Here is a 10,687-nt window from a genome sequence, read left to right as displayed (position 1 = left end):
GTCCCTGACTCTGAAGGTGTTATATCTAGTTGCTGTGACATCAGCAAGAAGGATAAGGGAATTGGGGGCTCTGTTATGCTCTGAGCCTTTTTTGAGAATTTTCCCAGATAGGGTGGTTCAAAGTCTGGGACAACAGTTTGTGCCTAAAGCCTCGTCAGTATTTCATTGTTCAAAAGAATTGGTCCTCCCAGTTTTTTTTTATCTCTTTCCCGTCTCTCAGGAAGGGCAGTTGCTTCAGACGTTGGATTTGAGAAAGAGATCTTTCAGTTAATATGTAGAGAACAGCTGAACTGAGGAAAGTGGATGCCTTGTTGGTTATGTTTGGCATTTCCAATCGGGGATTAAGATTGTCCAATGCTACCTTGAGTAGATGGTTCAAATGGGCTTAGATTTTGGCTATGAGCTGAAAGGTAAAACTCTATCTAATGTTATTCAGGGACTGTCATCCAGAAGGATGGCAGCTTCTTGGGCAGCATTCAAAGGGACCTCCATGGAGGATCTATGTAAAGCAGCTACATGGTCTTCTCCCAAAACCTTTAAGTAACATTATGGGTTGTGTATGGGAACGAATGTTGCTATAACTTTTGAAGCCTCTGTTCTGGGAGCCCTGAAGGATTGTTGAGATGTGAATCAACTTTATCACAGTAATTAATTAATTTTGTAGCATAATTTTGACTGAAAATATCCTTGAAGCTGTTCAAACGCTTGGGTATTGGTGCTTATGTTAATGACTGTGACAGAGAAGTTGGACGAGGAGGTAATGGCCAGTTACTTAGCTGTAATCTTTACTACTCCCAGTCAACGACCTCCTCGTCACAATCCAGTTTCCCATCACTCCCTCACTGACTGTAGGCTTCAACGTCAGTCAGATTTGGGGAATCCAGGAAGTGAGGTTAATGATTACAATATTTATAGAAGGTGTAGGAAGCCGTGATATGTCTGGGAATGGTATGGGAAACAGGTGTTTCAGATCTACTTCATGATTCTTCTGATGGGAAGAGCATAATGTCATATGTTAATGACTATGAAAAGGTGGTTGTTGACTCTGAAGATTAACGGTAAATAATTTACCATTATTTGAATAGCAAGTTGATGTCTTTTGAATAGTAAGTTTATGTCTTGGGGTGACTTTAATCTCCCAGTTGAACTGGAGGCGAGGTGTACCTGGGGTGGCCATTTGCTTGATTGATTATTAGTGGGTTGTACCTAGTTTGGTAAGCTGCTAAAGCTACGAAGGTTGATAGTCATGTAGAGCCCATAGGTGGGCTGGAGCCACGAGTAAATTATCACTTATACCCTAGGAGGTGGGTTGTGTCCAGGGGTGAGAGCACCCTACTGCCCAGTAGTAGCAACCCTCCCCCTGAGGTTGTATATTAGCTTTGCTAATCCCCTAGAGCTGAATATCAGTTAATAGTATTAGTAGTGGTGGATAGGTATTTACCTAGAGGTCTGAAGATCGGGAGGCAGAGCTTATGACCCTAGTCCCTTTCCAGACCGTAACCAGCCAAACATGCACTATCTTTAGCTCGTCGATCTTTGTGGGGACGCTTCCGCTAGATGTCCTAAAGGTTCTGTTTACGTAAGAAGGAAAGCCCTATGTAGTGGGATAGTTGTAATATAAAAATCCACAAGTAATCCAGTAAAAGTTGAAGAGGTGTTTATTAGAGCATCCACCGTCTGAAGATCAGCAGTGTAACTGAAACTTAGCTGATCTTCAGAATATGGAACAAGCCAGAGCATTCAAAGAAATACAAGATATGCACAAAGATGCATTGCAGAGAACATTCCATAACAGAGTGAACAAGTAGAATTCCAGGAGGAATTCTAAATCAAACATTCTAAACAAAATACAATCTATCTTAATACTACACGTCCCCTTCCCTTATAAAAAACAAGAGGAATAAATTAATGACAACAGATTATTTGAATAAAGCAAAATCATCAACTTTCTTTGGTACACGTTTCAGTCTCTTGGAAGTAGTCAGCAAAGCTGGAGAAGAAACTTGATTATTAACATGTAACTGAAATGATGGAGTAGCAGAAACATCTGAATCAATAACATCAGGTTCTATTCCTTTTTCTAAAACAACTAAATCACTTGAAAAATCTGGATCAGAAGAACATGCAAATGTTTTATGAATAGATGCATTAACTTTGGCAATTTTAGAAATATTCCATCAAGAGCCGTTATCCAAAAGAACAGAAGTTTGTCCAACTTTAAAAACAATAAAAACATCTGAAAACTTAGATTGACCTTTTTTAACAAAAACAGGTAATTTGATTTTAACTTTATCACCCACTTGTATAGTAGAATGCATCGAAGGAACAACTCTGTTTAAAGTATCAGAATTTTGTTTAGCTAATTTATAGATTGTACTCATGTCTAAATTTGAATCACATTTTTTAGCCCATGAAAGAGAAAGTTCCTGTCATGGTTTCCTGCCTTTTAGTAAAAAAAAGGTGAAAATGTTGTGGTACAATGTGGAGTACATAAATATGACCAGACCAAATCTGCTACATGAGCTTTGAAACCAATGCGAGCTTTGATAGCCAATTGTATTCCTTCCACTAAGGTTTTGTTAAACCTTTCCACCAGACCATTCATGTTAGGAGAATACAAAGCAATTTTAATATGCTTAATATTAGCTTGCTCGATAAAAGAACTAAACACATGTGAAGTAAATTGTATTCCATTATCAGACACAAGAATTGAAGGTAAACCTTCTCTTTTGAAAATTTCTTTAAGAAATGTAACCACAGAAACAGAATCAGTTTGGGTTACCTATTTATATTCCACCCATTTAGAGAAATAATCTATAGCTACAATAATATACAATTTTTGTGAAGAAATTCCTTCATAAGGACCTAAAATATCAATCGCTATTTTTTTTCATGGAATGTCTGGAACTTCAACTTCCACTAAATCAGAATGTTGAGGTTTAAAAACTTTGTCAGAGTTAGCACAAGAGAACATTTTTTAACAAAATCAATGGTACAATTGTCCATAGATGGCCACCAAAATATATCTCTGACTTTCTTAATAGTGCTAGATTGACTCAAATTACCTAAATGAGCAATAGAAATAATCTTTTGTCTAAGAGTGTTTGGAGGGACAAAGCAATCACCTTTTAAAATCAAATTTTCATTAATTACAAGTTCGTCTCTAACTTTCCAAAAAACAGCAAGTTCTTTTGAAAGATTTCTCTCAAGTGGCCACCCATCCATAATATACTTACGCACCAAAGTAAGATCTTCATCTAAATCCATTGCTTTTGACCATTCATCTTTTGAAATGATATCTGACATAGAAAGAACCATGTCATCAACTGATGCCACTACACATTCATCAAAACATTCAGAGTGATTAATGAAATTCACATCTGGTAACAATCTAGATAGGCAGTCTGCTCTCGTATTTTGAGAACCTGGAATATAAATGATTTCAAAATTGTAATAGTTTTGCAAGTATCCAAACCAATCTGGCAGATGCTTTTCCAACACCATTATTAGACAACAAAGAAATTAAAGGTTTATCATCAGTTTTGATTTTAAAGGATTTTCCCCATAAATAAGTTTTAAAATGTTCCACTGCCCAAGAACAACCTAAAGCTTCCCTTTCAATAGTAAAGTATTTAGACTCAGCTTGAGATAATGGTCTTGATGCAAAATCAATGGTAACCTCATTGTTAGCTTTGATTTGACTTAATACAGCACCAAGCCCAGTAGTGCTTGCATCCACAGTGATAACATTAGGTGCAGTTGGAGAAAATGGAGATAAAGGTTTGCAGTCAACAATAGCAGATTTTATAGTAGCAACAGCTTGGGAATGCTCATTGGTCCACAAAAACTTGCATCCTTTTTTAAGAAACAATCTTATAGTTAACACTATGTCGGAGAACTTGGGAACAAATCTAGAATAATATTCACATAATCCCAAGATGGACTTAAATTGATCTTTTTCTTGAGGATTATTCATATTTTTAATCGAGGAAAGAAGGTCTTTTTTCAGAAAAATACCTTTAGCATTATCATGTGTCCAAGATACCTTCAGAGGAAAAAAAATTACATTTATCAAGACGAATAGTCATACCTCTATCATCCAAGACAGATAAAACTTTGTCAAGAGTTTCCTGATGTTTTCCAACAGAGTCAGAAAAAACTAAAATATCATCTTGAAATGCAACTACACCGTCAGTGTCTCTAAACAAACAGTTCATTAACTTTTGAAACACTGAAGCTGCAGAAGAAAGCCCAAAAGGCATTCTAATATATCTAAAAGTGTCATCAGGTGTGATAAGAGTTGTAATATCTCTAGAATCTTCAGTCAGTTCCACCTGATGATATGCAGATTTAAGATCTATGGTGCTAAAAATTTTTGCACCGTCTAATTTTGCTAACAAGTCCTGTATCATAGGCAAAGGATGACATTCCATGACAATTTGTTTATTTACAGACCTCAAATCCGTGCACATCCTAAGTTCACCATTCCGTTTTTTAACTAAAACTATGGGAGAAATCCATGCTTATGCATTAACAGGTTCAATGACTCCTTCTGCACATAATTTTTTAATCATATCAGACAATTCATTCCTAACCGATAAAGGAACATTTCTTTGAGGGTATAGCATTTTTTTAAAAACAATTTTGTGCGAAAATCCTTTAACTTATCCTAGTTCTTTTTTAAAAACATTTTCATGTTTGTCAATAAGTTCTTGCATAACGCTGTCATAAACTTTGCATTCATCTTTAACCATTTGTAAGTCTTCAACAAAACACACCTGTGTTTTTGCATTGGGGCGTAAGGTTATATCAAATTTTCCTTGATGTTTCCAACCTAGTACCTGTAATCCATCAACAGCAACATAAACCTTTCCACAAATGGTTTTCTGTTTGAATGTAATGTTAGAAATAAAATAACCCAACATTTCAATTTCTTTGTGACCAAAACCAAAAACACGAATGTCATTAGGTTCTAAAGTTTTATTTTCCCATGATCTATAAAAGAAAGAATCAGAAATAATTGTATAGGGAGAGCCAGAATTGGCCATAACCTCTATATCTTTACCTTCAACAGAAATGCTGCACATAGGAGGTACATAAGGTTAATGTTATGTTATGTTAATGGTTTGTTTGAGCGCACAGCTGCCCCAGCTAAGGGGCGTCCCGGCGCTGACCGTAACCTAGTACCGGAAAAGGAAACTGCAGAAGAGAAAACCTAAGTTAAAGGAAAAAGAAAAGTCTTAATGGCTTTCCGAAAAGGGAGAAGCTCATCGATTCCACGAATAGATACAGGCAAGGAGTTGCACAGTTTGGCCGCCAACAGTCGGAAGGAGCGACCTCCGACGCGGCAGAGTCTGAACTTGGGTACATTTACCAGATGTTGCCCTAAGGAGCGCAAATTACGTTGAGGAGTGTACGGAGTTAAGAGTGGACGAAGTAACTCCGGGCTGGTACCTTCCAAGAGTTTAAACGCTAAACAGAGTGTCTTGAACTGGATTCTGGCTTGAATCGGTAACCAGTGTAAGGCTCTGATGGTGGCTCTAACAGAGCATCTGCGAGGCAGTCCGACAAGAGCTCGGGCTGCTAAGTTCTGTACTCGCTGAAGACGCAGAATCTCAGCTTTATTAGCACCCAAAAATAACGCGCTAGCGTAGTCCAAGCGCGATAGAATTGTCGTTCGGATAATAAGCTGCCAAACAGGCGCTGAGAAAAACTTCAGAATAGGGCGAAGGCCCCTCAACAGGCCCACACATGTCGCTGCCACCTTCTTCGTGGTAAATAAATAATTAATTACCGGTACTATTTTTGAATACATTAATAAAACAGATAGCTCAATAAATAAGAGGCAGGATCCGGGGAATCTGAGTCTAACAGGCTTTAATCAGGCACAAGGGAAGGGACAGGATCTGAACAGCCTGAAATAGAATGGCACGAGTGGCAGCTGCAACGTCTCATTAACAGTACAAGGTATATATAGTAAAACATTAGAATTACATTGCATACAGTAGGCGTAACAAGTGACAAGCGTAAGATAAGAACACATGGGCGTGAAAAGAAGGCGTGCACAGGGCGTGCACGAAGACATGTGATGAGAACGTCACAGAAGTGTCATAAAATGGGTGGATACATGAAGGGGGCTACCTGGGCAGCTGGAACATTTAACCTAGTGGTGCGCGCAAACGGGCCATGACGTGTAACTGGGGAGAGCTGGGGGCTCTGACTTCTGTGCTAGAAGAGGAGACTAAAGTCTGCGATGTCAGGACGACATGTACCTATAGCATATCTGGTATCTTGTGTTTGGAGTACATGTTGACAGAATCTAAAAGTTATCAGAGCAAAGGCTACTGGACACTAAGGCTGGTGTAGGCATATATTCTACATGTATTGCGTGTGCTATGAATCTTCTATGAATATTAATACAGTAATTCACTTGCATGGAGACAGAAAGACTAGACTATAATTGAAGATGTTTATGCGGTTCGTTAGCTTAGGAATGTGAAGACGGAGAGCTGAACTGATAACTAGAGGCATAACATATTCTTGGCAGACAGGCAGGCAGAGCCAGGCCGGGCACTGCGCTGCGCGGCAGGAAGTAAGCGAAGGGTCAGGGATGCAGGTGGGGGGCTGCATCACTCCTCGGAATGGTTTCAGGAGACTGGAGCTTGAATCTGGTGTCCGAGCCCTTTTTGAGGCCTGGAAACGGGGACAATTCAATGAATAAACGTGCATAATGTAAAACGTTGGCAGCATAGGCCTAATACTCGTTGCTTTCACGGGGACTGGAAACTGGCATACTAAAGTTGGACACAACTAGAATTGCGTCTTTAATCGATCATAGGGGGATATATGCATATCGATCATGCACATATTACATAGGATGTGGAACACGTAGGCACACATGACAAGGCAAAATTCAATTTTCCTCATTCCCTCCTTGTGCCCTACGTTTCCATCAGGAAACATCAATATTCATGATACCATCTATCTGTTCATATAGCATCATTTGCTCGTCTCGAATTTTCTTGGAACGGGACTTAGGACTAGGACTACAAGAGGTAGTACACAAGCCGCAAATCGCAGGGCCACATTGTAAACAGAGACAGCAACTGAATATGATCATTACTGTTATACCCAGGAATGATAATACTTTCCATCCCCAGGCAGATATTATATTCCAGAGCCAACCGGACCATGTCCAGGTGCCTGGATTCTGGTGTAACTGATGGGCAATTTTATGAAGTCTGGTTATAGCTGAATGAACAGACGGTGCGTTATTAGGAATGAAAATGCAGCAACTAGATCCGATGACTCTACAAGCTCCGCCCCTATCGGCCAGTATGACGTCAAGGACGAGACGATTTTGGAGCACAACAAATCTCATAGCAGATTGCTCTTCAGTTAAGTTACCTAGAGCGGAAGTAGTCTCATTCACTACTGCTTCAAGGGTTCTGGTTAGCCTACGTATTAGCTTACTATTCTGGACAGGACCTATGAAGAAAAAGAAACCTTTATTGAAGTCTTGATACTGTTCTAAAGCAGTTTCAGTCTGATCGACAATTTGGGGACTCGATCTCCCTTCTATGTCTTACGTGTACTAGATGTGTGTTTCTGTGATAATCGGATGGGGCTAGAAAAACTGGTGGCAGTAGGAAGGCAATGTAACATGTTCCATCCCAATCGAGGGGCAGACGTACATATGCGGTCTGACCACACACAAAATATGAATGACGTGAGGCTTTGAAAGTAGATTTCCCACTGTCACTATACTTGACCACAGTAGTACAATCACTGTGTCCTAGATGTACTGAACCATTCTTTCTGACACATAATTCGCCTTTCACTGGTAGAACTGTAATAGCAGGCAAATCTGGAGTAGTCTCGGACTGAACATTCAAAACCATGAAATTCGAGGAATAATTACCTAGATCATATACTTCATTTCTCTAGATCTAACCCTGTTCTGTGGGAAAGACCTTCCTTGTCTGGGAAACATGTTCTATTCAGAAGGGACATATCAGCCGAAGATGACGTTAACGTGGACCATGCTCCACACGAACCATTGTGTGAAAAACGGGTAGGGAAAGAGTGGCAGAACTCCCTTCGGTGTCTGGAAAGGGGGGAGTCGACCACACACCCAACAATTTGTGGTGTTGCTGGTCTGGTGTGAATAGTGTAACATTCGGATAAAAGTATTATTGTGCATGGCAAGACGATAGGATAACTCGTGAGGAGGCAGTTCACTAAATGTGTGCTCTACTGTAACATTAGAGAACATATGTACATGTGAATTAATAGGAAAACATAGATGTAAGGCATAACTTATGCAGGTAACCATAAGACTCAGAAATAACATTAATAATAGAGTAATAATACATCGACTTCGAAGATTTTTACAATAACGTATTCTCTTAGAGTTTTGACTAACTCTCTCACTGGGTTGGTCTATCTCATACATGTCAGGAACCTGTCTAACCGTTTCACCCGAGAGGGACTTCGACAATTAAACTGGCTGACTTACTAGACCTTAACTTTTCTTTATACTCCTGCTGCGGAGTTTTCTCTAACAGAGGAAGTTTAGAGTCAGTATCTGGGCAGTCCTTGAAAACGGGGCAGTCTTTGAAAACAGTTTTTGGAGAGAGTCCATGGAATCGCTTCACGTGACTGGAGTGCAACCACCCCTTGCGACCTTCGACCTTGATTGCAGTCCTTGTTGTTAGCAGGACGAGTTTTGGCTCTTTCCAGCGGGGCTCCAGCGGACTGGAACGATCAAAATTACGAATCAAAATGAGGTCGCCTGGTATGACCTCGTGCGGTTTCACTTGAGTGTTGTCGGGAAAAGCAGCGGCGACCTGTGAACGACAAGAGAGTAGTGCAGACATCAAGGAAGCCAGGTAATCTGTCAGCATATTACTGTCAACATCTGTAATTGTATGTGGCCTAGGTGTACCCCACATGTTCGGGGGACGACCGAAAACTACCTCGAAAGGTGAGAGACCTGAACGGGAGTGAGCGACCATTCTCATGTAAAAAAGGGCGACTGGCAGGGCTACCATCCAATCTACGCCTTTTTCTGCGCATATTTTGGCAATGCGGATTTTCAGAGTCTGATTATGTCTTTCTACAAGACCAGCTGCTTCAGGATGTCGTACACAGTGGAACTTCCACTGGTACCCTAACAGAAGGGATACTTGTTTCATGAGTTCGGATGAGAATGGCTGGCCGTTATCTGAATACACGACCCTAGGTAATCCATAGCGGGGGAAATACTCACGAACCAACTGCCTGGCAGTGGTCGCGGCAGTGTAATCTGGGACTGGATATGCTTCTGTCCATCTGGACAAAGCGCATACAACTACGAGGACATACTTGAAACCTCGACATCGATCCATCTGAATATAATCCATCTGGAGGACTTCAAAAGGGTGGTCAGGAGGATGGAATCCACCTTGTTCCACCGGAACACCTTTACCTGGATTGAACTGACAACATATCATACAGGTACGCACTTTCTGCTTGGCTGCTGCTCGTAAATGCTTGTTAAACCAAAGGTTCTGAATACTGTCTATCATGGCTTTTTCTCCGAAGTGTGCTGGACTATGTGCGGTGTTAATAATGACTTGAACCATAGAGTCGGGGAGAAACCATGTGGCTTTTCCCTTCGTCAACCATCCTTGATCTGTCTGGACCCCTCCTTGTTCAGACCATTTCTTGATTTCATCGGGAGTAGCATGTGACTGTATATCTAGTACGTCTTGTGTAGGGTCCTTAACTGTCATACAAGTAGTCTGATCGGGAATGTCTGCCTGTGTCGTGTTAACTGGAATGTCTGGAGTCTGAGCTGTAAGCTTGGCTGTTCGATCTGCCAGGTCGTTACCCTGGGAAATGATATCAGTGACTTTCGTATGTGCCTTGCACTTCATGATAGCGATAGCTGTCGGTAAATGTATTGCATCTAACAGAGCTTGAATGAGGGGGCCATGCTGAATCTTGGTTCCATGAGAAGTCATGAAACCTCTTTCTTGCCAGAGTACTCCAAAGTCGTGTACGACTCCGAATGCATAACGTGAATCTGTGTATATGTTTACTTTCAGGTTCTTGGCTCGTATGCAGGCTTGGGTCAGAGCGACGAGCTCTGCTGCTTGAGCAGACAGGGTGTCAATACGATGTGTTTCTATAACTTCAGTTTCAGTAGTCACTGCATACGCGGCTACTAGTTCTCCTGTACTTGTTCTCATACATGAACCATCCACATAAAGTGTCAGGTCGGGATCAGGTAATGCGATGTCGGTCAAGTCTGGTCTTGGCTTTGTCATGGTGTTAACAACTTCCACACAGTCATGTGTGGCAGGATTTGAAGTAACTGAGGGTAACAATGTAGCTGGATTTAAAATGTTGCAGCGTCTGATTTCTATGTGTGGCTGAAACAATGTCAGTTCATATCCTGTTAAACGTGCAATTGTCAAGTGCTGAGTCTGTGTTCGGTTTAAAAGAACTTCCACGGAGTGTGGAACCTGTACTGTCAGGGAGTGTCCTAACACTATGGAATCACTTTGTCTGATAGCTAGAGCTGTGGCTGCAACTGACTTGAGGCACGCAGGCAGAGCCTGGGCCACCGGATCTAATGTGCTAGAGAAATAAGCACAGGGCTTGTATTGTCCTGCTTGATCTTGTGTGAGAACAGATAATG

Source organism: Lissotriton helveticus, chromosome 9 (genome assembly GCF_964261635.1).
Source record: "Lissotriton helveticus chromosome 9, aLisHel1.1, whole genome shotgun sequence".
NCBI classification, from domain to species: Eukaryota; Metazoa; Chordata; class Amphibia; order Caudata; family Salamandridae; genus Lissotriton; species Lissotriton helveticus.
This window is presented reverse-complemented; position numbering follows the sequence as displayed.